This window comes from Microtus ochrogaster, chromosome 1 (assembly GCF_000317375.1).
Source record: "Microtus ochrogaster isolate Prairie Vole_2 chromosome 1, MicOch1.0, whole genome shotgun sequence".
Lineage (NCBI taxonomy): Eukaryota > Metazoa > Chordata > Mammalia > Rodentia > Cricetidae > Microtus > Microtus ochrogaster.
This window is the reverse complement of record NC_022009.1, coordinates 52,002,424-52,029,935: the sequence shown is the minus strand read 5'-3', so window position 1 is coordinate 52,029,935 and position 27,512 is coordinate 52,002,424. Positions and strand designations below refer to the sequence as shown.

The 27,512-nt window shown below is 44.1% G+C and overlaps 1 protein-coding gene across 1 annotated transcript in view; it reads right to left on the bottom strand.

Annotated features, from left to right (window-relative positions):
- Positions 1 to 27,512, bottom strand: part of Rapgef5 (Rap guanine nucleotide exchange factor 5) — a 239,505-nt gene that overhangs the window by 194,312 nt on the left and 17,681 nt on the right. The window contains exons 2-3 of the mRNA XM_005343679.1: positions 5,677 to 5,727; positions 3,638 to 3,744 (exon numbers count right to left, since the gene is read on the bottom strand). The gene's annotated coding sequence lies outside the window, so the exon portion shown is untranslated. The remainder of the gene's footprint in view (positions 1 to 3,637; positions 3,745 to 5,676; positions 5,728 to 27,512) is intronic.

Below are 27,512 nucleotides of genomic sequence, written 5' to 3'. Positions count from 1 at the left end.
TGGCTTCAGTGATCCAGCTTTTGTTAAAGCATGTTGATTTCTGGTCAAGTGTCATCACTTAAAAGATGCTCCAAGGCAATGAAGACAATTCCAAACACGCTCAGTGGCAGGTTACCATTAAAACGATAGAAAGATAAGAATTCAGATATGTGGAGTCTTTTAAATGAGGACACAGGTGGCAAGAAAACAGGCAATTAGACCAAACAGTCAATATTAACACTAACTCTACAGGAAGGAATCGAAGTGTTAATTAACTAATTACTCAGGGCTTCTTTCAATTAGCCAGCATCTTTTCGCCATTGAAAGCACTTTCGTTCGTGGGTTAAATACTATGTTATCTTTTTATTTTACATTTTCAAAACACGGAGGCTCATCAGCCTTCTCTGAGTGTCTGCTTGGCACATAGAAGCCCACAATACAGCATTTGCTCAACAAACGAGACCTCCACATTGTAGCAGGTGGCTGGCTAGATGGTAGCTGTGCCTATTTGAACACAGGCGGCCATGAGGAGGTCTTTTCAACAACACTGCTCAGCAGTTCCAGGGAGGACGAGCAAGGGTGCTGTCGACTGTGGATTCTCATACATCAAAGCCAAATGGAAACTGAGAAACCCACTCCTATCAGACCCCTTAGGTGCTGCTACTGACCACAAAGCCCAGACTCCTTAGCTTCCCTTTCTCATTATGAAGGGTTCACCCTGTTTGAGGCATAGGCTTGGCACAAATATGCTAAAACACAGAATTGCCATGACAACCTTAATGGAAAACTGGGTACCATTCCCCAACAAGCTACTGTTTCAATTCCATGTGGTCCCTTTCTGCCCCTCCCTAAATCTCACCATTATGTTTTAAATTTCTCCTACCATCCATCTGGCCATGAAAAATATTAGAGACAAGTAGAATGTCTGCCCTTAAAATCTTTAATTCCTAGTCTTCTGACTTGCTGACCAGGTCTACAACAATCCAGTTCAAAGCCTCGGTCTACAGGGCAGAGGGGAGCAGAGAGGATGAGAACTGAAACCGCTGGAGCAGAGCGATCTGAATGCTGCCAGCGGCTCTTAGCCACCCTGCATTTTCAGCCTGGCACTCCATCTGCCATAACGTGTAGTGGAGCTGCCACTTGGAGGTGATGCGCTACAGAACCACGTGACCCTGCATACAGCTGAATTTTACCCATTTCTGCAGGGGAAAATTTGTTTTCCTTGACCTCTTCCTTTCTTCCATTATGGTTTGCAATCAGTCTGTGGTAACACAGATACTAAACTTTAAAGCATAAATAAGGTGGTGGTATTTAGTGATTCATCTACATAAAAGGAAATAGGGGCTCAGAAACAAACACGCTTTTTCTATAGTACAAACTGCATAGAATCTTTCCAAAGCTTTCGCTGTGGATTCTCATATGGCATATGGGAACACAGGACCTCAGCTGATGATCAGACACATGTAAATGACCCATTCCAGGCAGCCACATTAGTATTTTATCTTTTATCAGTCCTTAAACTATAACAGAAAAGTAGCTCTTTCCCCATTACAACAAAACACATACTTTCTCCCTGCTGGGCTCCTGTAAAATCCTAAAGATGTTATAAATTGGACGTTCATTTTTCCATAGACCTGATTAGGGTACATCTCCATTTTCAATCAATGCCCACAGAGATCACAAACAAATTAAAACAACACAAAAACCCTTAGAAACATAGACATTAGCAAAGTCTTCTGTAACTGGCACGAACTATTTGAGCTTGCTTACAACTCGACATGAAGACTTACAAATACAATGCTAGCATTAAAGAGTCAGGTGTGACTATACATGATGTCATGTGCTTTTGCTTTTAATTTTAATTTGAGTGTGGTTGGATGTGGAGGCTTGAATGAGAACTGTGAACATTGAAGGGCAGGTGGGGTGTGCTGTTTGGAAAGCGAAGGAAACGTTAGAAGGTGAAGCCTTGCTGGAGGAAAAACACTGCTTAGAGCAGGCATTGAGAGTTCCCAGACCAGCCTCACTTTCAGTTCATTCTCTCTGCTTAATGCCTGTGTTGAAGATGTGATCTCTCAGCTTGTGTTGAAGATGTGATCTCTCAGCTTCCTGCCTCACTCAGCTGCTGCTCCCCAGCCCGTCCTCTGGCCATCATGGCGGACTCTCTCTTCTTTAAGCTGCCCATTGCACCATGAGACTGAACGTACGACAGCTGTGCTTAGGTACTCACGCTTCCCACAACACTGGGCTCCTCACTACTCTGTCAGAGAACAGGGAGGTTGATGGGGCCCCACACCTTCCTGGGGATGTATAATCCGCTAAGAGCTGTTAAGGAGAGTAGAGTCATTTCCTTCAGTGTGGTGAGGTACTCCTGGAAACAGTCCTAATAAAGTCCTTGCCCCTACCTCCTTCAAAAAAGACATGACAGTAGAGAAGAGGCTAGTGGGAAACAGGGAGGGACAAGGGTGCAAGCTGGGTCAGGACAGCAGCAAGAGGTGAATATGAGTGAAATTCGTTGTGTACAAATATGAATTCCATTATTATGCATAATTGACATATGCTAACAAAACATTAAGACGTTTTATTTGCAGAAACTGGTTACTGTTAAGAGGGAATGAGGAAACTTTCTAGAATGTAAATATCCTCTGTATCTTAATAATGGTTACACAGATCATGATTGTATAGGTGTATAGCCAATAAAAATTTATTAAGCCTTACACTTAAGATCTGTGCATTTTCTGTGTATAATTGTACCTCACACAGGAGTCTTTTTACTCCAAATACTTGAGTTTCACTATGCCCAGGATTTGGGTCATGGTAAAATGTTTCCAATGGAACTACTTGTTTCCTGTGGTTGATGAAAACAACAGGGATAATAAAATTATTTTTTTATAAGCTAAATTTCTATAACTTAAAGAAACACACTTTATTGTGAGAATATATTCTCCTTCTTGTAATACCTGAGTACTGACCTATTCTGTTTTGTTTTTTTTTTAATGTCATCTCTTTAAGAAAACTGACAATGTAAGTTGTAGTTTTTGCTTTTGGTTTTATTATTATAATTTTCTTTTGGTATTGTTAAGTATTAGTTCATCTTCATGTAGCAAAATAAAAAGGTAATAGTATACTCTTTTACTATTCCAGAGAGTGAAACACATTTCCAAACTTTCCACCTGACCTCACCGAAGGTCCAGCCATTTATTAAGACTAGCCATGAACCTATCCTGCCCTTACTGTTTACAGTGCTATCCCTATTCACTGGCCTAGAAGACAAATTGCCTCTTCCCACTCCACACTGCAGTGTGGAATGTCATTCATTCTCACCTGGAGGGTTTGAACAGCTCTTTCTCTGCCTATGAGCCTTTCCAGAGACTTGGCAGTGTTTCCAATGTGGAGGGACTTAGGTTTCCTTGAAGTACTCAGTGTAGAATCAAAAAAGAGACAACCCTTGTAGTTAGGAATTTTATATCCTTGCAGACCCAGAAACCTTACCACAGCCATAAGCAAACACCCTTCGAATGCTCAGCAGCCAGAGCACTTCTGTCCCTCCAGCTGCGGATACCCAGACAGCCTGACACTCTATGCTCAGAGCTACAATTAGAATGGTGGATTTGCTCCCCTCAAGGGGAGCTTCTGACAAGGTGTTAAGAAATGGTGTTACCTGTAAAATCCCTTGAGGTTCACTCTGTCCTTTACCAGGTCAGCTGCTTGAAGGATAATAATATTTCTTAATGCTTTTCCTGCACAAGAAGAATTCTCTCCATAAATCTAAGCAGAAAAGAAAAATAATCTTGTAAATGTAGAACAATAACGTGACAGCCTGTGAGCTCCCAATGCATATAAAGAATCACGACCAATTCCCTAAGCTTCAGATACATTTTAGCCTAGGAAGCTATATAGGCCAATAATTACCTTATTTCATTTTAGCTGCTGGTCCATTTAAGCTATTAAACTATAATAGCTATTTTCCAAATGTAAAGGACTTAACTATAATCATAAGCAATGTTCTCTTAAAAGACAAAGTTTTCAGAGTGGAATTTCCACATTGTGAACATAATGTTTCAGTCACTGCAGCACACTGGGGTCATCTGATCTGTATAGATCAATCACAAGCAAATCGTTTAATCTACTGACTTGGCCCATTGATAATCCATGCACATAAAAGCCCTTGGAAGATACTTCCCCGCTTAGCAAACAACCAAAAGCAGGATGCAAAGCCAGGGCACGCTACTTTGCCCTGAAGCTCCACTCAACGGCAGAGTTCACAGCTGACTCCAAATGTTCTGGTGTGATCTGCAGTGCTTCCGTTATATCTTTCAGAAAGAGATATCACTGAACTTCTCTCCTTAATCTTCCCATTCCTCCCTCTGAGTCCCTGGTCCCTGGAGAGAAAGGGAGGTGCCTCTTGGAGAGCTCTCGGCCCTGTTTTCAAAAGCACCTCCTTTCCTCTGTAGTACTTTCTTCTTTAGCACAAGGCTGTATTTCAGAAGCCAAGGAGGCAAAGTGCGATGGGCTAACTTCATGAGGTAAATAAATGATCGCGAAAATCAGTGTACACTGCTCTATGCTCACAGCTTCCTGTTTGCTCCCCTCCGCCTGTTGTGACATTTATTTATTTCTATATTAATTTTATGGCTATGAGTATTTTTTCCTGCATGTATTTTTGTTTGTATGTGTGCTGTACATGTGTGTGCCCAATGCTCTGAAAGTCAGAAGGTATTAGATCTCCTGGAACTGGAGTTATAGATGGTCGTGAGCCACCATATGGATGCTGGGGATCGAACCTGCGTTTTTTGGAAGAACAGCTAGTGCTCTTAATTGTTGAGCCATCTCTTCAGTCCTATTAGATTTTTGTCAAACTCCTTTGTCTGGCTGTGCTAGTTTTGAGCACGGGTTTTGTAAAGCAAGGTAAGTGCTCTATAACCTCAGGCCCTCTTAGTAACTATTTCTTACCTACAAATAGTTTATATTATCTCTTAAAACAAACAAATTGATAATATATTGGTTCTGACTTGCTAGAAAGTAAGTGTCCGTACTTAATTCTCCCAATGTCATCACTTGAATACAATCTGATGAGAAGAGGGCCAGAAATGATTCCCTGCGAGCATGTTTTAAAAATCAGATCTTGAACAAGCTACATGGTAGAGAGTTACTGAGGCAGAGGCATGAGTCAGCGGATGCTTAAGCAGTCCTGACATCTACAAGGTTCGCTCAGTGAGTCATCCGCCAGGCATTTAATGAGTAGCTGACAAGCACTTGCTCTGCTACAGGTGCATGACACAGGGAAGAGGAAGAGAGAAAAGGTCTCGCCTCAGTCCTCTGTGAGCACAGAGGGGACAATGCCCTTAGAGGTAGCTCCACATACATCTCCTCTTACTAAAGTCCTCTGTGCAATGTACTTATAAACTCTTGTGTTTCCATCCATACAAAAACTACAGGATGTATGTGCACTCTACCACCTTGATGGCTTACTGCAGAGCAGGCGGAAAACAGCTGTGTCTTATGTCACGAGCATCCTGAATCCTGACAATGATCAGGGAATCTAATCTTCAAGGTCTCCCTGGCGGGGAGGATGGTGTGATGAGTACATTATCCCTGCAAAACTCCAGGAAGTCAGGCAGCTGTAACCCAAAGTTCTCCACTAGCATCTGTGAAACACCATTATAAACACAGAGACAAAAAGAAAAAGCAGTTTCATACCTGGGAAGAAGTATGTTCAAGGTACGGATTGGAAATTCTTCTTGAAAGAGTCTATTTTAAAAGAAAAAGGAAAGGAGGGAAATTAGACTCAAACAGATACCTTGAATCAAAAAAAAAAAAAAAGCAAAGCACATGCAAGTGTCAGGCCTAGTGTCTATAAAAGATTAGTTTAATAAACCTCAAGTCACAGGTCACCTTCACTCCAGTCAGGCAGGACATTCCACTGGAAGGGCTCCTGCCTCCAAGAGTGCGGTCTGCAGCAGTAAGGCAGGAAGCTGTGCCTACAGTCACAGCTGGGACTGGGATTCCATTGCTCTTGAACCATCCCCATTCAACCCTCTTTCACTTCTACCTCAGAGGCCGCTTCAGCCTCTCAGTAGGTCTTTCTGTCCTCCAATTCCGCTCCCCCCCCACCCACCCAGCAAACACATCTCCAACGTCATCCTCCCTCTTAAAGTGAGTCACCAGTAGCTGAGAGGGGTCAACTCAAGGCCCTCAGCCCCACAGTCTGCATCTTACACGCTTCATGTGTTATCTCTCTTCAATCCCACAGGGACTTTCTACTAAGATATAGGTGCCCCTGGGACATGGAGAGGATATTGTAGATTATATTCAGAATAGGTTTACATACGTGAGACTGATGAAAATGAAGAATTTGGAGGATCTAAGTGTCCGACACTAGAGAGACAGATCACTTGCTAAAGTCCTTGCCTTGCAAGCGTATGGACCCGAGTTTGATCCCATAACCCATTTAAAGAAAAAAATGGGCATGGTGGCATACACTTGTGAGCCCAGAACTAAGACGGCGAAGACAGGGGGATTCTTGAGATTCACTGGCCAGCCAACTTAGTGTACTTGGCAAGCTGCAGACCAGTGAGACACCACGTCTCAAAAATCAAAGCGGTTAACATCTAAGAATGATCCCAAAAGCTGTCTTCTGGCCTCCACATACAATCATACATGTGTCCGCACACGGGCACACAAAAGAATACCCACCCACAAACATATGCACACATGTATGTTAGAGAAATCTGCTGCTCACATCCCTACCTAGTCATAGCATTTTCTATTCGAATCCATTGTCTTCCATGATGGACCCACAGGACCTTGGAATCCAGGTTTCCAGTCCTCCCACACAATTCTAATCCAGCCTGACTCTGCTTAGCTTCTAAGACCAGGTAAGATCCCATGTGTTTAGCAGGATAAGGCCATTGACTGGACAGTTCTCTCTTCAGCCAAGTTCCACCAATGGGAGCGGGGGCTGAAACTCTTCGGAGATCTTTGTTTGGTGTCATTTACCCTGCAGAACTTGTGCACCCCGCATTGTGGTACGTACAGGATCTGTGCGAGTACCCTATGGTGCTTCAATCACATGGCACCAAGCATACAATGTTACATAAAGACGTTTGTGTTTCCATTCATTTACTTAGCTCTTTATATATCACATATCAACTAAGGGTTTGCTGAATGTTTGAATCGTGGGAGCTAATTTTCCCCACCTAACAATCTAGCCAGCAGCTCAGTCACCCACAGATGCTTCAGCACAATGGAGACTCATTATCGCGTCCCACTGCGGTTCAGGAAGAACAGAGAAACTAACATTTACTAAGCTCCCAACCCATGTTTAAGGGCTCTTTACACCTGGGCACTATGAGAGCCCAGTGTTTAGCCTGCCACCTCCACTCCATAGAACAACGTGCTACACTTACCAACACCCCCGCTAGTCATCACTTTGTGCTATGTGAACCTTCTACCAAATTTCAACCTAAAAAGGAAATGCCTGTTTTGAGACTTTCCCACTCTCGATAGCTCCCACACAAATTATCCTCGGGTCAAACAAATGAAAGTATTGACTCTTTATCCAGAAAGGCTAAAGGATGCTCTGCTAAAGATTTGCAAGAAATTTTTGTAAGTCAGCCCATTTTCGATGCCCACCATTCTGGCCTTGCCCATGCACACTCCAATAGAGCCCTCGGCAGACCTGGCATCGGAGCCCACACAGCACTGAATGATTTAAAGCTTACATAGACACCAGATTTCCCCATGGTAATGAGTTGTCATGACAAGTTATTTTTTATCCAGACCAAGGAGAGTTTTTGGAAAAAAACAATTGTGACAGAACAAAACTGACAATCTTCATGTATTCATCAAATTGTTTCAATCAGTTCAACGAACAAGTTTTTCACATGAGCTAGTCCAAGAAAAAGCCTTCCTTAAGGAAAAAAAAAAAAAAACTGGGCAGGAATATTTTCACAAAGAAACAAACCACTTGCCTTTCTCTCCACTGCCATCCTACACCAGGCAGCTCTCAGGGTGACAGTCACAGGATCTGGCTAAACAGAAGCACCCTTCCCCAGAGCCCTTTCTAAAGACAGGTAAGGAGAGTAGGTAAAGCGATGGGGCTCCTGTGCTGGAAAGATAAGGTGTTAGACAAGCTTCTAGTCCCTGGGGAATGACAGGCAGCATAATAAGGCTTGTCTCTTACAGAACACAATCCTATTGATGCCCAGGGGAACCATGTGTCATTAACACCAGGGATAGCAGCCCTCAGAGCAGGAAGCCACAGAGCTCTTTGTGGATCTCAGTGAAGTACTGACCCATTAAACTTCAAATAACTTTCTAACTGCTCTCGTAGAGACTACTTCCTGTTAGGGTTCCATGCGGACCAAAGTATCAAGTTACAAAGACAAGGTAAGAAGAGCATGGGGTTCCCTCATCACCTCAGGGTTAAGAGGTCCAGGAGAGGCCTGCTTCTTCGTTGAATGTGGGGACCACCATGCAGGTAAGTCCCAGAGGACTGCTCTCCAGCCTCTGTAAGATCTGCCCCTAACCCTTGGCTTAGCTGTTATTACCCCACCTTTTAACGCCCTGGTCTCACTTCTTCACTCGGCACATACGCTTCATCTCTTGAAGCTTATGACTGGTTCCTTCTATTTATTTCACACTAATGACGCACTTACTTTGTTACTTGAGACATTGTGAAGGCTTCTAAAAACAAACACAAGAACAAAAATACTCCCTGATTTCTACAACTCCTTTACCAGAAGATACTCTTAACCCTGAAATTTTTCAGAAAAAAAAAACAAAAAACAAACAACAACAACAACAAAAGTACAGTTATAGCATTTTGGCTTAATTTAAGGAAGCTTTTAAGAAAAATTTTAAATACTGACCAAGATGGAATTTGGTCAGGACCATCACCAGGGAACTTTCCAGGTGAACGGCCTTGAGACATATGTTGGTGGGGCTTATACAAACAAAGACCCATAGGGGTAAGCACACTTACCCATGAGGCTTTGTTGTTAGTTTCCAAGAGCTCCAATCCCAGGATCCCAGGAAGTTACCTGGTCTTTGGGCAGGTGGAGCTTACAGGTTAATTTCGGGTTTAACAACACAAGCTATAAGCTTTAAACCCTTGAATTCTCTCTTCTTGCTCCTGATTTTTCTCATCAGCTTGCTCTATAGCCTCAGAAGGCTACTCTATTGATGCCCAATGTCTTGCTGTGGTTGGTCTGGGTGGGGGTTGTGACAGGGTAGCCTCAAACTCATGATTTGCCTCCCAAGTGCTGGGATTATAAAAAAGTACCACCCAAGTGTCCTCCTTTTAAATGGCTTTCAACCATTATTATCTCATGAATAAAATGAACAGAAAAGGTTATGGTTCCTTTTCCTGCTCATTTCCAACTGGCAGGAATTACTCATTATGGGTGCACTGATTCGGAAAGGCATAAACATCCCACAGACAGCCTAACAACATGAATGAAAATGGACTTTAGTTCAAAATCTTTTCCACCTTTTTAATTTATTTTAAAGATTGGTTGATTGATTTTATGCATATGAGTGTTCTATATGCAAATAACGCCAGAAGAAGGCATCAGATCCTGCTATAGATAGTTGTCAGCCACCCTGTGGTTGCTGGGAATTGAACTCGGGGGCTCTGGAAAAGTAGGCAGGGCTCTTAACTGCTTAGTCATATCTCTAGGTCCTCTCTTTTATTTTAATGAATAACAGAAAATAGTTCTTTAAATGAACCCAGAGAAATTTAATATTTTAAACATGGATTAGAGACCTGCAGTCCTTTATTTTGCACTAATGAATCATCAAGAAGAGGAGTGATGTCCTAACTCAAAAAAAAAAAAAAAACAATTAATCGGCAGCCATGTTACTGCCTTTTAGGTGGGTGCCCACGAAAGTGAAGCTACAACTGTCCAGGAGCCAACCTGGAAGTCAAGTGCATTGTGTGTGTTGTTATTAGTACACACCTGGAAGTCTGGACACGGAGTCTTACTAAACTAGAGTGATGGAGGAAGGTCATTGGTTAAAAAATAAAGAAACTGCTTGGCTCTAATAGGTAGAAAATTAGGTAGGCGGAGTAAACAGAACAGAATGCTGGGAGGAAGAGGAAGTGAGCTCAGAAGCCATGCTCCCCTCTCTCAGGCAGACGCGATGAAGCAAGCCGCCAGGTCAGATTTGCTGAATCTTTCCCGGTAAGCGCACCTAGTGGTGCTACACAGAATATTAGAAATGGGTTAGATCAATATGTAAGAGCTAGCCAATAAGAGGCTGGAACTAATGGGCCAAGCAGTGTTTAAAAGAATACAGTTTGTGTGTTGTTATTTAGGGGCATAAGCTAGTTGGTGGCCAGGAGCTGGGCGGCAGGAACGCAGCCCGCAGCTCCCCCAACACCAAAGACATGGGGTTCATGTTTCATCAGCTCTTCAAGGAGATGTCTCAACACTACCCTTAGATTCCATTTAGGTTGCCAAGGAAAGAGAGTCCATAAGAAGAAACACTGAATCCCTTCAATCACACAGATTGCCCTATCACTAAAATGAACCCACAAGGAGACCCAGACTGACTGGTAACATGGCCACTGTCCCAGTCCCCATTTGGAGTGAACAAACAGACTATGAAGGTGGACTCATAGGATAAACACACTGAACATCACAACCTAGGAATCCAGAAAGCTTCATAATTAACTAGTGGTCACATAAGAAATCATAGACTAAAACAATAAAGGCTGTCACTTTCTGGCAACGTCTAAGACTGTGGATTCTTCTTTATGGGCATGAACAGAATCCCACTATTCATATGTTTTAGAATGACATAGGCACGGAAAGTTCAATGTAATGAAAATAGGTGACAGACACAAGCTGCTGCCATGGGCAGAGAGTAACTGTTCCTTCTGTGAGTTCTGGCTGCAGCTAGGCCCACACAATCTTGTGGGCCTCTTAGGCACACACTCATAATAACAGCCAGTCACCCACACACAGGGCACTTGTAAAAAAAATCTACTAAACAGTGCCATGGCACCTAAGCCTACGATGTGCTCAAAATTCTATTTGCCACTGACCTGTCATGTGTGAAGAGAGAAGGAAGGCTGATGAGATGGCTCAGTAGGCAAAGTCTTTGCCACATAAAGACTGAAATGAAGAACTAATTCAAAGTTGTTCACACACACACACACACACACACACACACACACACTTTTTTGCAAAGTAATGAAAAGGGCTTGGAGCTGGCTCAGTTGGTAACATGTTTGCCATACATGAGGATATGAGTTGAGCTCCAGCACCCAAGTAAACAAACTGGGCATGTGAGGCATGCCTGTCATCCCAGGCCTCAAGAAACAAGGAGATTCTGGAATGGCTGGTGAGCTTGTGTAGGCTAATGAGAGGTTTCCACTCTAAGCAGATTCTGGGCTGGCTGGTGACCAGCCTAGCCTACTCATAGGCTTCCACTCTAAGCAGATTCTTAGCTGGCTGGTGAGCTAGTGTAGGCTAATGAGAGGTTTCCACTCTCAATTAAAGACCTTGTCTCATGGATGGTAGATGGTTCCTGAAGGACATTTACGTTCATCTCCGGCCTCTGGGTGTGCACTATGACAACATGCAGCATGCATATGTGACCAAATGAACACATACTCCAAAGAAAGAACAGAAAGCAGCAGACTCTTGAGCACCTCCTTGGCCTTAAGCATCTCTTCATAACTGCATCCCCTCATTCCTGTTTGTACAGGTAAGAGGCTCGATTGTCAGAGAAATGAAGTCCCAGAGAAATGAAACAAGAGCCACAGCAGAGACCAAGTCAACAACATGCCACATGTCACGAAGTGTCAGTAAGCAAGTTTCTGCTACATGCCAGTGTTTTACATACACCAAATGACAATCTCTGAAACTCTGAATTACGTATAGATGACAAAACTAAACTACAAAGAAGTTAAAACCCAAGTCTACCTTTCATTGCTACTCCATGAATGCACAGTTTAACACAGAACATCGTGATTTAAACCATGTGACAAAGGCCTAGGCTGAGTGACTTTTCCAAAGATGTGACAAAGCTGTACCTACCTCAGACAAGGCACAAAAGGCACAGCGAAGGAATGGTTCTATCTAAGTCCATCTTTGGAGTTGCTTACGGTATGTGGGCAGCTTACTAACGGCTACACACCTGAGGCTCCTCCCACTACAATACCAACTGCTATCTGTACTCAGGGAATGCAGTAAGAAGTCACCCAAGGAGCTGAGCAATGTCGCTGAGAGGTATTCCCTGGCGTGCAGGTCCTGGGGTCACTCTCAGTCTGGGAGAGGGCTTACAAATAATCCCTGCTAGATCCAGCAGGTCCCAAGCCTGGATGGCATAGAAGTCCCTGGGGGAAACACCATGGTCCCACGCTGAGCATACTAAATTCAAATCTCAAGGAGTAGGGTCTGCATCATTTCCCCCCTCCCTGCAACCCCCAGTTAGTTTTAATGTATGGCAAGGTTTGAATAGAACGGTAAAAACCCAATGACTTGGTGCTAGGGAGACAGCTCAATGGTTTGGAGCACTTGCTATTACCCCAGAAAATCCTGGCTCAGTTCCCAGCACCCACATTAGATTTCACAGCACCCGTAACTCCAGCTCCGGGGCCCTGATCCGCTCTTCTGGACTCCAGCAACTGCAATCACATGTATACATTGCCACAGACACAATTTAGAATAAAGAAATATAAATGAGTAAGTGACGTCATGACTATTTGAAACTTTTCTACAAACATCACCTCATCACACACCTTGATGAAGGAAGGGGGAGCTGTCAACAGCACTGAGATCTGAACAGAATTCACAATGGCTACACCTGCTCACACAGTATGCGCTTTCTGTAAACCCCACACTGGACATAGCCCGCCTAGGCAGTCTTCCCACGTCTGCAGAGAGCACAAAGCCCACGCACCTTCAGAACGCATAAACATGTTTTGACCTCCCATTACTAGAGGGCTCCATACGAGTACAAACATGTTTGCCTACTTAAACACTAAAGCTGAAAAGTCAAGTGAGTCCTGGTAGGAATTACAAGCATTCATAACCTTGCCTACTTGAGGTACTCAGGGAAAACTACAACAGATACAATAGAAACAAACCATAAAGCTTCAGCAACTTAAATTTATTCAGTCCTTGAGAAAAGTATCTTTATTTTTGGCTGTGTTTACAAACAAGACAATAGTTTTCCCCCACTGGAGTGTGCATCCCTAGTTAATGTGATCACAGAAAATCCAAAATGTGGAGACCAAATACCCAGGAGTTATGGGGAAATCAGGACGCTTCCCCCTAATCGTCCACTTACTAACATGAGCCGGTTAGTCACACCTGGACACCAAGGCCGACCCTTCCTACGGCAGCCAGCACAGAACAGCTCACGAAACAGCTCAATGCAGAACCCTCAACAGCAAAATAAATCATGGAAGGGCTGAATAATAACATAACCTGGAGTCCACAGGGTATCAGTAAGTAATTCAAAAGCGAGTGGGTATGGGTAGAAAGGACATGCCTTCCTTGTACAACAATTCCAATTACTAACTGTAATCCAAAGAATAAAATGGAAATAATGCTGAAGCAAACACCACAGTAGCAGAGGCTGCTGACAATGCTGTGAGTGGAGGCTAAAATGTGGAAACCGTGGAATAAGACACAGGATCCTTGCCACTGTGTCCACAAATCTCCACACAAGACAAGAAGCTCGCAGGAAAACAGTCACTGCTTAAAAAAAAAAAAAAATCACAAGTCACGTGACAAAAACAATCACAGATCAGGTGATTATTGGTGATACATGGACTGAGAACACTGGAGAAGAGTTAATAAAAACCGCCCAAGCTGGCCTTAAACTCGCCACCGTCTCCTCAGCGCTCCAAGTGCTGTGACTGCAGTTGCGCCTGATGAAAAGGACTGAACACAGAAAAGCAGTAGGAAACCTAGGGGAACACAATGGTGTTTCAAAGCTATGCCGGAATGACTCACACGATTCATGTTACAACACATTCATGCATGCTTACATCTCCTTTCAGACTTCCCTTTAGCGCTTCCAAAGCTCTTCGGACTTCAGACACTCATTTGCATTTTAGCTTCCTCTTACTACACAAACCAGGAAGACATGGTCTACCACGTGTTATACTTCCAGACGCTTCCAGTGCCCTAAGACGCATAGCCCGTGTTTAACTTTTACTACGTGTTTGTAAAGTGGAAACGCCTACCTTTCTAATCCTCCCTAAGCTTTGCTGTTTTCAGCCCCATCCTCTGCCCTGCACTTTCTCTTGAGAGGCAACCATGCATGGTGCTTAGACAAGTTACCTTCCTTACAGCACTGGGTCTACTCTTCTAAGTGAGTAGTATAAAATCTACTTATAAGGCTGTTATAAAGAGTAAATTAAAACAGTGATTTCAAAATTTCATTATGTACTAGACAGTGTAATGGCACATCCCTGGGCCCCTACACAGTTTTGTATTTGGTGGGTTTAGGGTAGACCCTGGGAATCTGAATTTTAATGAGTTCTCAGAGGGGGATGATGCTGGAGGAGGTCAGGAGCCTGCACCCTGAGGACCACAGACTCTAAATCACATAAACGGCACGTAGAACAGCGCCTGGCTGATGACTGCTCCACACACCATTACTGCACAGCACTGGGCACAGCAAACTCCCACAGGGTGCAGAACTGTGTACCTACACGCTAGCTTACAAACTTCTCAAGGGACAGAACCTCATCTTTCCACCCACATCCCGGGCACGGCAGATGAGGGAGCATCCTTCTCTCACCATCCCCACAACTTCACTTCAAGCACCATGCCATGCTCACCCATCAGAGTCAGTCCTAGTAATTCTACCCAGGAGTCCGGGAGAACTGACACAGACTCGCCCCGGTGGTGCTGTGCGGCTGGAATCAGGGCGTCCCCCAGATGGGTCCGAATGTCTATGTGCTGTTGCCACATGGACTCTAAGGACAGCTGATTCTTATACAAACAATAGTCTCACCTGATATTCATCTGAGAAAAAGCCTGCCATCTACTCCAAAGTTTCCTTTCCACTTATGCCTAGGTCTCGTCCTCGGTACTCACCATGTCTTTTAATTGCTATTTTATTTTAGAATTCAAGAGAATCAGTCAGGCATGGTGGTAGACATCTGTAATCCCAGCATGTAGAAGGCTGAGGCAGTGGAAATCATTAGTTCAAGACATGCCTGGGAAGTATAGAGAGATTCTGTCTCAAATAATATTTTATTTACACACAAACACATATATCAGAGAGATCAAATATAAAGTTAGAAGTCTTCCGTGTGTTCTATTATGGCTTCATGTGTAGACAGTGTCACAAAACCTTTTTCTGGCTTCCCGAAGTCACTAAAGAACACTGTTTCTACAAGCTGCAGGCAATCCTAGTTTAAAACCAAGCAGCACTGTTCACAGAGCCCATCACAGTTAATCTCACCGTCAGCTCCTTAACGCTGACTACGAGGAGCAGGACTCCCCTCTCTTTTGCCCTGGCACTGACAAAGGTGTGAGTGAGCTTGCCCTTTGCAGCTTCTGGTTAGCTAGCATGCAGTCCTGCAATCTTGTAAAACTTTCTTCGGGGTCACACAGCCCCCCAATCCTCTTGTACATGTCTTTCCTCGAAATGCTCACTTTACAGCCACATCAGCCCTTTCTCTTCCTTCTACTTTCCTAAGGATGGATCAGAATGCTATCCACATCCCCTGCTGTATGTCCTTGTCATGGCTCCAGGTATGGCACCTGCCGCTTCTCTTCATCTACTAAGATCAGATTCTACAGTCACTTTCTGTGATGATTCCTTCTTAGTCTGGATCACACTGCGTTGACTCTAATGGCTTTCTTGCCCTGAGTAGACATGCTTCTCAGCTTACAATGAAGCTATGTCCCAGTAAGCCCATTGTAAATCAGAAGTGCATCCAACTGACTGCTGCTGGCCCTCCCACACTGTAGTACTGCTGTCCTACGTAGTTGTAAGGGTGACTGGGAGTTGTTGCTGACCAAAGTCTTAAGAAAGTATTATACCTCACATAAAGCTAACCTGGCAAATGATCCAAACTCCACTTTCAAAGTATGAAACCTGCTTCATGAGTAATGGCTTTGTGCCCAATACAAGTGGAACTATAGCTGATAAGGGTCCATCTACACATCCTTTCCCTTCCCAACTCTTTGATACTAGTTTATATCTTCCATTTCCACCAAGCCATGCCCTCTAAGTCCACTTCCTCTACTACATTTTCTGCCTAGACATTTATTATTTTCTCTAGCAAATTACTCTCCGCTCATTTTTTTCTCAGACAGGGTTGAACTATCTATCCATGGCTGGCTAGCTGGCTAGTCTTGAACTCACTATATAGTCCAGGCTAGTCTTCAACTTGAGATATGGTCTCAGTGCTGTGGTTACAGGCATGAGTCACTGCACCAGGTTTATCATCTTTAGTCAGCTTGTGTCTCCTCCTGGGACCTTCTACTGCAACACAAGCAAACACACCCAGCATCCGTCCAGCCAGAAACAGACTATGTAACCTGCGGGCCATAACAGTACATTTGGACATTTTTGGAATTCAAAGGGATCCCTAGTACTCTGGATTCCCCTGGAAATCCCCCTTCAGGAGAAATGTGACAAGCACTGGTACCTGCCACTCTTCTTCCTTCATTAGGAACCTTCCAATGGACTCCTGGAATGCAACAGAACCCATATTACCTTCCTCCAGCCATCTCTACCCATCTCCAATGACAGTCATCAGCTGACTCCTTCCATGTTAAGGCCTGGGGACGAGCAGCACCAGCTTCACAGTGTTTCAGTGCCATACTGGTGCTTCATCTCCAAGGGGCCACACACACCCATTTCAAGGATGGAGGGAACCAGGGCCTAGGGGACTCATAGCACAGCGAAGTTTGGGAAGGCCACTCCATACAACCTAGATACTAACCTCGCTTACCGCAACAAGCATTTCTAATTCAAACCTTCCCGACACCGACGAAGGTCCCTCTAGCAAAGATTACATGGGCAAAATCAAGATGAAGATGTTGCTTACTTGAGTCTCCTTAAAAATAAAACCTGCAGGGCGGGCATAGTGGCTCACACCTTTAATCCCATAACTTAGGAGGCAGAGGCAGATGAATATCTTTGAATTTGAGGCCAGCCTGGTCTACAGAGTGAGTCCAGGGCAGCCAGCATTGTTACACAGAGAAACCCTATCTAGAAAACCAAATAAGAAAAGAAAGAAAAAATAAGCTTATTGAAGGCATTGGAGAATTCCTACAGTTACTAAACCTGTTTAATCCAACATTCCCAAATATATCTACTTATCATTTGCCATCTCTGGTCACATGTGCTAATGGGAGGCAGCTAATTTAAAAGCTGTCCAGATGTTATTAGATTCACAACTGTGAAATCCTCTTTCCCTCAAGCCAACCCTTGTAGCCTGCTCATCCAGTGACTTGTCAGCAGCACACAAATCAGGCTCGGATGGGAGCTCGCCTCCGACATCTTGGTCGGGGAGCTAAACCACACAGGTGCCTAAAACAGAGCACCCGACATACGGTCAACAGGAGCAACAAGGGAGCAGCAAGACCAATTCAGCTCCTCGGGCTGAAACAACCGCAGGTGCCTTCGACTTCCTGCACACACTTCTCCTCCTCTCCCCTTCCCCCCAATATTTAATGGAAAGCCACATTCCTATACACACACACACACACACACACACACACACACACACACCCTGGCTGTGATCCAAAAGCAACTGTGTTTGTGTTTGCCCTTCTCTAAGAGGACACTGCAGCAAGAAACACTTCACAAAGGGCTGTTTTGAAGGTTCTAAGTTTTCACTTGCAAGTAAACTACACGCTGGGCATCTGCAGCTGGACTCCTGTGTATTTGGATGAAATCAGGGAAAGAGCTTCATTCCTTCTCTAACTCTATTCAGGTCAGCTAGAGACATGACAACCCGCACTATTCAAAGGAAGCCTGTCTCAAACAAGCTAACGACAACAGAAGATATAAAGTTAACGTCCTACAGGCAAAAGCAGAGGAGAGGGACTCAGCCACTACAGTGTGTGCGATCTGTGTTGGCAGAGCCCTTTGCAAAGTAAAACTGACTCCTGGTGATTCCAAAGCACTCCCTCTCTTCCAGCTCCCCTCCCTCCCTGGGAAAACACCCTACAGCCATTACAGATGTTCTAAAGACCTGTCCTACATGGGAGCATTTGGTGAAGCTGGAAGGATGGGGTAATGCAGCTCAACTGTAACTGGGGTTGTGGCACCTGACACCAGCCTGGGCAACACTGACCCTGGTAGAGAATAAAAACAGAAAGAAATATAGAAAATGCTAATGGAATCTTTGTGAGAGACTACTTGGTAGATTTTTGTTTCTTTCCAACTTCCAAATTTCTTTTATTAAAGAAATTATTCAAGAATAAAAATCTGGTCAGGAGAGATGGCTCAGTGGCAAGGAGTACAAACTGCTCTTCCAGAGGTCCTGAGTTCAATTTTCAGCACCCACATCTGTAATTAGATCTAATGCCCTCTTCTGGCATGCAGGCATTCATGCAGATAGGGTACTCACATATATAAAATAAGTAAGTCTTAAAAGAAAAAAGAAAAAAAATCTACTGAATAAAACAAACTCTCCAGGGGCCATAAGCTGCTATTGCTCTTGCTGAAGATCTGAGCTCAGATCCTAGCACCATCTTCAGGCAGCTCACACTATGACACACATCCACTACCAGGGTATCCAATGCCCTGTGTCCTCATGCATAGTGTACATAAACTCATGCAGGCAAACACATAACAATAATTTTTATTTTTTTTTTGATTTTTCGAGACAGGGTTTCTCTGTAGCTTTTTGGTTCCTGTCCTGGAACTAGCTCTTGTAGACCAGGCTGGCCTCGAACTCACAGAGATCCACCTGCCTCTGCCTCCCGAGTGCTGGGATTAAAGGCGTGTGCCACCACCGCCCGGCAACAATAATTTTTAAAAAGACAAAATCTTCATTTCACCATTCTGCCACCTCAAGCCCTATGAAGGAAAGTTCATAAATTAAGACAGTAATGTTTAAATATTTACACAAAACGAGCATGTGTCCAGTTAGAAGGAAATCCAAACTTAAGGTCTCTGAGGTGTCCAGGGATGGGGAGAAGAACAGGGAGATCCTTGGGTGAGACCTATAAAAGTAAGACAAGGCTGAAGACATTTCTAGGAAGTTCTATTTATGCACTGTCCTTCCTGTTCTGTGATGCCTGCCCCATGACCCTGCCTGCCCTAAGCAGACATAAGCATGGCTGAGACCAAGCAACAGCGGAAGAAGCCAGCCGGAGAGGAAAGAGACAAGAGGAACCTGGAGGAGATGTTCAAAAGTTCAAACCACAGTGTAGGAAGACACAAAGCAACCTTCCCCTTCCAAGTGGCCAGCCGTGGGCACAACTGGGTTCTGCCAGAGTTCCTATTCCAGTAACCCCAGTACCCGGAAGGTCTGCTCTGTGGCCAATCTGCTGAAACACCCAGTTACTCTCCCCTGTCACGGCTCTGTAACAGTCACACAATTAAGGAAGCAAATACTGCAAAGCTAAATAGTTCCAACGATGGACTTTGTTGGCACAGGGTCCAGTTCTGCCTCAGCTCCTAAGTGAAGGGTATGAGGGGCACACGTGATGGGACAGCATAAAGTCAGCATCATTTCCAGGGGGCTCAACCTTCCAGCTCCCTGGCTGCTACACTCACTACTCACTCCTGGAAGTGCAAAGCACGATTTTGAACTGATGTGTAGAGCAATGGGTTCCTTTTATTTAATTTACAGGTTTTTTTTTTTTTAATTTTTGAGATGTATTTTATGTGTATGAGTTTCTAGTGCCCACGGAGGTCAGAGAGGATGTTAGATTTCCTTGAACTGGAATTACAGATGATTGTGAACCGCCATGTAGTTGCTAGGAATCGAACCCTGGTCCACTGTAGGAACAAGTGCTTTCAACCATTGAGCCATCTCTCCAGCCCCTTAAAAAATGTTCATACAATACGTTTTTATCAGGAAGATTTTGTTTTCTTATATATTTGGTGGTAAACCTAGCCTTTATTGACTGAGCCATCTCTCTAGGCCTGGATCCTGTTTCCTACAATCTTTTTACTAGGGAATTAAGATCATTAATATTGAGAGTTATTGTTGAACACTGTTTATTAATTCCTGTTATTTTGCTGTGTTGTGTGTTTCCCCTTCTTATCATTAAATGTTATTTACTGTTTCCTCTTGGGTATAGTTAGTTGTCTCATTAGGCTGAAGCCTTCCTTCTAAAGATGCCTCTGTAGAGCCGGACTGGCGAATAGAAACTGGTTAAACTAGGTTCATTTGAATCATCAGCAAGAACTGAAGTGTCTTCCCTACCTCAGAGCCCTGTGTGTGTCCACCACACCCCTTTCTGAGTTCTAAATGTCAACTCTCCGTTTGATGTAAGAAAGTACAGTGTTCTGGTCTGAGCATATAGACAGGGAAATTAGTGAGTAGCCTTAGGCAGGGAAAGCAGCTGTAAACAGCCTCGAAATATATGCACAGTGGACAACTTCTCCATACAAACCTGTCACAGCTCTTTAAAAAATTATCCATTTGTTTGTTTATCTATCTAAAGTGTGTGGTGCTTTGCCTGCTGGTGCCAGAGAGGCATTGGATGCCTGGGACTGAGTTACAGACCGTTATAAGCTGCCCCTGGGTGCTGGAAATCAAACCACCTGGGTGTTCTGCAAGAGGACAAGTGCTCTGGACCTCTGAGCCACCCCCTCCAGCTTCTAAAGCATTCTTTAAGTTAGACTGGAAATTGCTTCAGAACTCATGGCTGGGGTATAAAGCTGAACAGTTTAACTTTCCTTCTTTATCTTCTCAGAAGTCCACAGCTCACCAGCATCCGAGGTATGTGGAAGCTTGTTTCTGCACCCTCTTCAGTTTGGTATTTTGTGAGTTCCTTGAAATAAAAATAGTTACAGGAAGTACTGAGTTAATCAAGAACTTTCAAGGAGGAAGAAAGTATATTTGGAAAGAGGACAGAAGTGAGCAGGTGACCAAGGATTTCGTTCTATGTCAATTACACATTGCAAAAGTCACGAGCTAAAAGACACTTGTTCAAAGTAGTGGGAAATCTTAGAACAGTAAGGTATTATTAAATCTAAGCACATGTGTAAGAAGGCTTTATCCCTAGCTGGCTTTAAAGTCATGGATGATGTTAGAGAAAGGTTGTGCAACAAGGTAAATGTGTTTTATGCCACGCAACAATACACTGAAAATGGTATTGCTGGTAACATACACAAAATGCATTTACCATAATTAAAAACAAAATCAGCAAAGAGCTATATTCGATGGACCCTGAAATCCCTAATTTACTTGAATATGATAATCTCCAAAACTACCCATGGCTTACAGCCCCAGGATGATGGCTATCTTCCAAGATGCTACCTTGGTGCTTGCAGGTTACTCTGATTTGTGCCATGCCAGCAAAACCTCCCCTTCACTGCAGGCAGATTTCACCGGAAATTCTAAAATTAGGCTTATGAACCAATGACACCTGGAAAGTTAGCTGGGCTTTGTGAACACCAACATCCCTCTTGTGTGTACCAAAGGCAACAAAAAGCCCTCAGCATGAACAAAGCCATAGATAAAAGTAGAAAAAAGGACCATCCCAATTTCAGAGAACAGACTTTGCCTCTCACCCACATTTCTGAAATAAAGACTCAATGGTAGTCCCATTGATTTGACGCCCAGGGGAAACTTGATTTCAAAAGTGTTCCAGTGATAAATTAATTCCGTGACTCATGGCAGGCAATTCCTTCCACACAGCCCTCACTAGAGTCCCGCTGGATGACAACTGTGCAGCCACAGTCCTATCGGCTGGCAGGTGATGCCGCAGAACTGTAGCCACCCTGGCACTGGCTTCCTCATGCTAGTCTAGGCCCAAGAAGAGGGATGCAGTAAGGAGGCCTCTTGTTCATCCCAGCCACCCAAAATGAAAATAACCACACAGAAACTGTATTAATTAAATCATTTCTTGGCCCATTAGCTCTAGCTTCTTATTGGCTAACTCTTACATATTAATTTAACCCATCTCCATTAATCTGTGTATCAGCATATGGCTGTGGCTTACCAGCTAAAGCTCTGGTGTCTATCTCCGGCAGGACTACATGGCTTCTTCTCTCAGACTCCCCCTTCCTTCTCCCAGCATTCAATTTAGTTTTCCCCACCTAAGTTCTACCTTGCTATAGGCCAAGCCAATTTCTTTAGTCATTAATGGTACTCACAGCATACAGAGGGGAATCCCACATCAGAGGAACATTGCAAGATGCTGCAGCTGTCGGTAAAGAATGTATTTTATACAATTACCGATCATTCATTAACAGTGCATCTGAAATGATGTCATGTCTGCCAGGAAACCAAACCGATCCAACTACATTCTGTGATTTAAATAAACACTCATATTAAATGTTAGCATTTCATTACAATAATTCTACAGTTCTTGTATTAAACTGTCAATGAAAAAAAGATTCCACTTTTTAAAGCTATTTGGAATGTTTAAGATACTCAACAGAAATATTTTAAGTAACTTAGAGCTAAAACCAGGCTGCTCATCATTGCCTAGATATTATATGTGCCACTATGTCTGGAAAGAAGGGAGAGAAGGAGGGGACAAGGAGGGCAGAAAAGAGGAAGGGAGAGGAAGACAAGGAGGAAGAGGAGGAAAAAGAGAGCAGTTGACCAATCAACCTTAGGACCCAAGACGACATAGTCAATGCACAGGTGTAGACTCACCACAGTTTCTAAGTAAAGTGCCTCCATAAATAGATTGTATTCTGGATTTCCCAGAGCACCCAGCATTTCTAACAGACTTACACGAAAGTCAACACTGGCTCATCAGGAGAATGGAGAAAGGGCTGGGATGAAGATTGGCGGTAGAGCACCTAACCAGCATGTGCAAAGCCAAGGGTTCAATTCCCAACACTGCACAACAACAAAAGGATGTGAACAAAAAGATAAGCGATGCCAAGTCTAAGCATTAATGCTACAGTTCACACGGCAGATGTTTCCAGATGCCTTCTCAGAGTAGGATGATTGATTTATGAGTTTCCATTATGGCTGTTTCTCATTTTACAAACTTACAGATGATAGAAAAAAAAGGCGATTTCATTAATGATCATAAAAACATAACAGGAAAACTGCAGAAAGTGTTGACGACACTATCCATAAGGTTGTTTTACTGGTGACATTCTATGAATTTGACACAAACTAAAGTCATCTGGAAAAGGAAGGAACTGTAAGGGCATGAGGAACTGACTCCATCAGACTGTCTGTGGGCAAGTCTGTAGGGCGTTTTCTTGATGGTTGGTTGATATGGAAAAGCACACCTCACTCTTGGCAACACTATCTCTGGGCAGGTGGTCCTGAACTGTACAAGAAGGGCAGCTGAGCAAGCCAAGAAAAGCAAGTCAGTAAGTACCACTCCTCCCTGGCCTCTGTTTCAGTTGCTGCCTCCACGCTCCTACCTTGAGCGCCTGCCCTGGCTTCCTTCAATGACATGTTACAATCTAGAAGCAAAATGAGACTTTTCCTCCCCAAACTGCTTTTAGTTGTAATAGTATGACAGAAATAGAAAACTAATACAGTAGTAGATGAAAACAAGAGCCTAACTCTAGAGACCGTGAAGGACTGAAGCAAAGTCCTTGGACAAAGATCCAATGAGCCATTACCAGAAAGGCAGACAGGCAGGGCAGGAGTGGGGGCAAGGAGGGTGCACCTGCAGCTAGGGACCATTTGGCATGAATTCTGCAGCACTGGCAATATCCATACATGCAGGAGCTTCTCACCTGGCCACAGGGTTCCATCCCCAGTGAAAATAGCCTAAGGCTAAGCTACATTCAATGCACCTAACCTTCTGGTCATCCTAGCTTAGTTACACAGCACACTGAGAAGTATGGGCAGACTTCCCCACCGACTGCATCAACAACAGGGTGCTGGGACCCTGGCATCCAGCACTCAGAGTTTCAGTGCTGCATGGCTAGCCCAGGAAGAGATCCATATTCAGAATGCGAACTTGGATTCTGCTGAATGTGGTTTTATTTTCACATGACCATATAAGTTGAGCCATCCTAAACCAGAGGCCAACTGTATACACACAACCTCACTCATCGATGGTTACTTACTAAACTTGTTCTTCATTGATCACTGCTCATTTGTTACTCATGGCTGTCTTCGGAAGCATAGTGCAGCTGTCATTCAGCCAGTGAGTACCACAGAAGCTTTGGCTGGTTGGCTCCACTGCTTGTGCTGGGCATCTGCCTGCCCCTAGAGAATGACTTGGTTCCTGCCCCCTTCGAAGTCTGGTGCCAGTCTTCCAACCACTCTGCTAGCTGACCTGCAGCCCGGCATTCTGCCAGGATTTTCAGTAACTGCCTTACCCCAGACCCAATCATAAAAGGGGTGCACACACAAAAGAGCCTCCACTTTACCAGGCCAGGGAGCAGACTAGTCACCTGACAAACAGGAGAGGAAGGATCGGTGGGGACACATGTGTTGGTACTAAAATAGTGAGTCGATTGTTCTTGTCTCTTCAGAAGAGAGGGGAGCAGGGTCAGCCTCCAAGCTCACTGTTCCATCGGAGGCCCTAGTGAAAAGCAGCTACGAAGATCCGCATGCCACATTTCCTGTGCTCGGCACACAGAAATCTAAGATGTGGGAAGTCAGGGTGGATGACGTTCCCTACTGAACAGCAGTTCCTCTCTCCCAAGCTGGCTGCCTCTCTTCCCAAGCCCTGCCTCCCATTTTAGCTCTTCCACTGGACTTGTCCTTCGAGGCTGGCTTGAGCAGTGAAGCCTGGCACTGGACAGGTGTGGAGTAGGGACAAGGCGGGGAGCTCTATTTCCATCTGCCTGGAGTCACAAAGCAGGTAAGTAAACAGCTACAGGTTGGCTACTTAATCATTTGAGTAGGGAAAAAAACCCTCTGAAACTTAGCAATTGTCATTTAAAAGTCACCCTAAGAAATGCTTGTCTTTCTATTACAGAAGAAACTTCAACAACCAAGACAATTTCTCACATAAACAGTCTTCCTGGAGTCTCTGGAATATTTTTGAATTACATTCCTTTCGAGAGGAATTCACAGAGGCTACCAGAACCATTTTTTACAGAACTTTGGCCTCTCACTCCCATTAGAACAGGACATTTCTATAACCAGGACTGAGCACAAGTGGCTGCCCGGCCTTCACCTCTCCCGTCTCCACTAAGCACACCAGTCAGACAGGGCTTTCTAGTCAGGTGCTTCTATTAACTGTCAGTGACGGCAATGTTACGCGTGCTGGGCTATGTGGACATGCAGTGCATGAAGAGGTTCCCAGGCACTCATGTGAGACACAGCAAGGAGCACATTACAAGCCTTTCTATCAAACTAAGTGTGCTCGATTACAGAAGCTACAGCTCATGAACAGCAGTTTTAGTGTGGGGACGAGGAATAAGCTACACTAACTGCGGAGGAGGACTGAGGGAAATGAGCCAACTTTCCCTACTGATGCTTGAAGGTGCTATAGGCCTCAGATACGGTAGGGGGCAGAAGACAATCTTAAAGAGCATGGCCAAGAAGCCCCCTGGAAAAATGGCTTTTGGGTGACTCATAGCTGAGGAATAAAGAAAGTTCGGGACTAAAAGTCACAGAGCAAAGGCCCTGGGGTGGGAACATGACCAGCGTGAGGGGCAAGAGGACAAGAATATAGCTGTGCTGGACACTGTCTCCTTTGTTTATAAAGACATTCTCCAAGAAGTTAGCACGCACTCACCTCACCTCCATACCCACTGGAAAGTAAGTCAGACTCTGGGCAGGCCAGAGAGTTGTGCCTGCAGCCTGTGCTGCCTAATAACTAACTCTGATCGCTATTTTACAAGGGGCTTTGTTCTCTTTCATTCTGTAACAGCAACTCTAATTTTTGAGATCAAAGAACTGTCAGCAGCATAATTGCTCAGTCAAGTATTTTTAGCAAGACTTCATCAAAACAATAGTGTGCTACATTTCATATCCCAGCAGATCGCTTCTACAGCTGACAGGCTGCTTCTGTTTCCTGAGGTCCCCAAAAGCAAGTAAGCCTGTTTCTTACAGTTGATCACAAGTTATTCATTTTAGGCATTACATGTGCATAGACAAGCCACGCCACACCTTCACCAATGTGACACAGGCCAGCCCTCCTCTCCTTTCTCCTCCACAGGAAAATTCTGCTGCAGTCATTGGATACCGAGAGGTGGGTTCAGAGCCCTCAAGGAACTCTGTCTTCTCATTGGAATTAGTACAATCTATTATGCAATGTGCACCGTTTTCAACACTGAGTTTCAACACTTCTCTCCCTCACTGGGCTTTGCACCCCTGAAGACTGAATCCACACTTTGCTCATTTCTGTATTCTCAGCTCCAAACATGATAGGTGGTACGAACATTTTTGCTTTTCTTCTGTTTCATATTCCCTGGGAGGATATCATTCTCGGTGTCCTAAACGAGGGACACCGTGCTTGGCCAATGAAACGTGAACCAAAGTTACTTTGGGTAGAGGTTGTAAATGACATCTGCCATTCTCTGTTCTCCCTCACATGTTTAAGTCTCTGTGGAAGACACTGGCCTGGAAATGTCTTAGGATAGAAGCCGAGGCTGGCACAGAGGACTGCTACTCTCAAGAGAACCCACATGCAGTGTTCTGTTAGAAGCAAGAAGAAAATTTTACTCTTTCAGTTCGTGAGGTTTCCTCAATGCAGCAAAACCTGAAGCACACAGTAAAATGCAGGAGCCAAATGTGAATCTTAAAAAGAAAAGATACTGGAAGAGGCCAAAGAACGCGGCTGCATTGGTTGGCAGTAGAATAAGGACAGGTGCCAGATCATAGGGTACCCAACCTGGAGTGAAAGAAACAATGAACAAAATTAATACCCTTTATTTTGTCTTATGTTTGGCTTTTATTCCCAAGGCAAATTGCTTTGGCACAGAGAGAAACTTCTTTGTTTATTACAGTCATTAAGAATCAAAACTGGTTTTGAATTTTACAACTTTACTTCTCATTAGCAACCCTTTCTTGTGTGTATCCAGTATCTAGGAGAAAAGTCTCTATAAAACAAGAAGGCTTAAAAACAACATGAATGAGCAGTCAAGATATCGGAAAACTCTCCATCCCCTAGTGTATACCAGAGACACTTGTCCATCAAGTCACCTAACAATCCTATCTTCGGGATGTTTCAGCTTAAGGGCACAGTGGCCTAAGAATATTTAAAGAGAGACTGTGGGTTGAGTGGGCGCTTTCCTGATAATCTGAACATGGAAGGGTGTCAATTAGTCCAATTCCTGAAAAGAGCATCCAGCATCCTCACTCAGATGAAAGACAGCCCTCAGCAGGGCCAGGAGAACTGACATTCCCTGCAAGGGTGAAGAAATGGAAGCACCGAGAAAGGAAACAATGAGAGGAGACAGCAGGAAGCTGATTCAGAAGAGGTGCTAGGACAACAGCCATCACTGAAGTCTTCAGGAATCAGCTAGAGAGAGGAAGG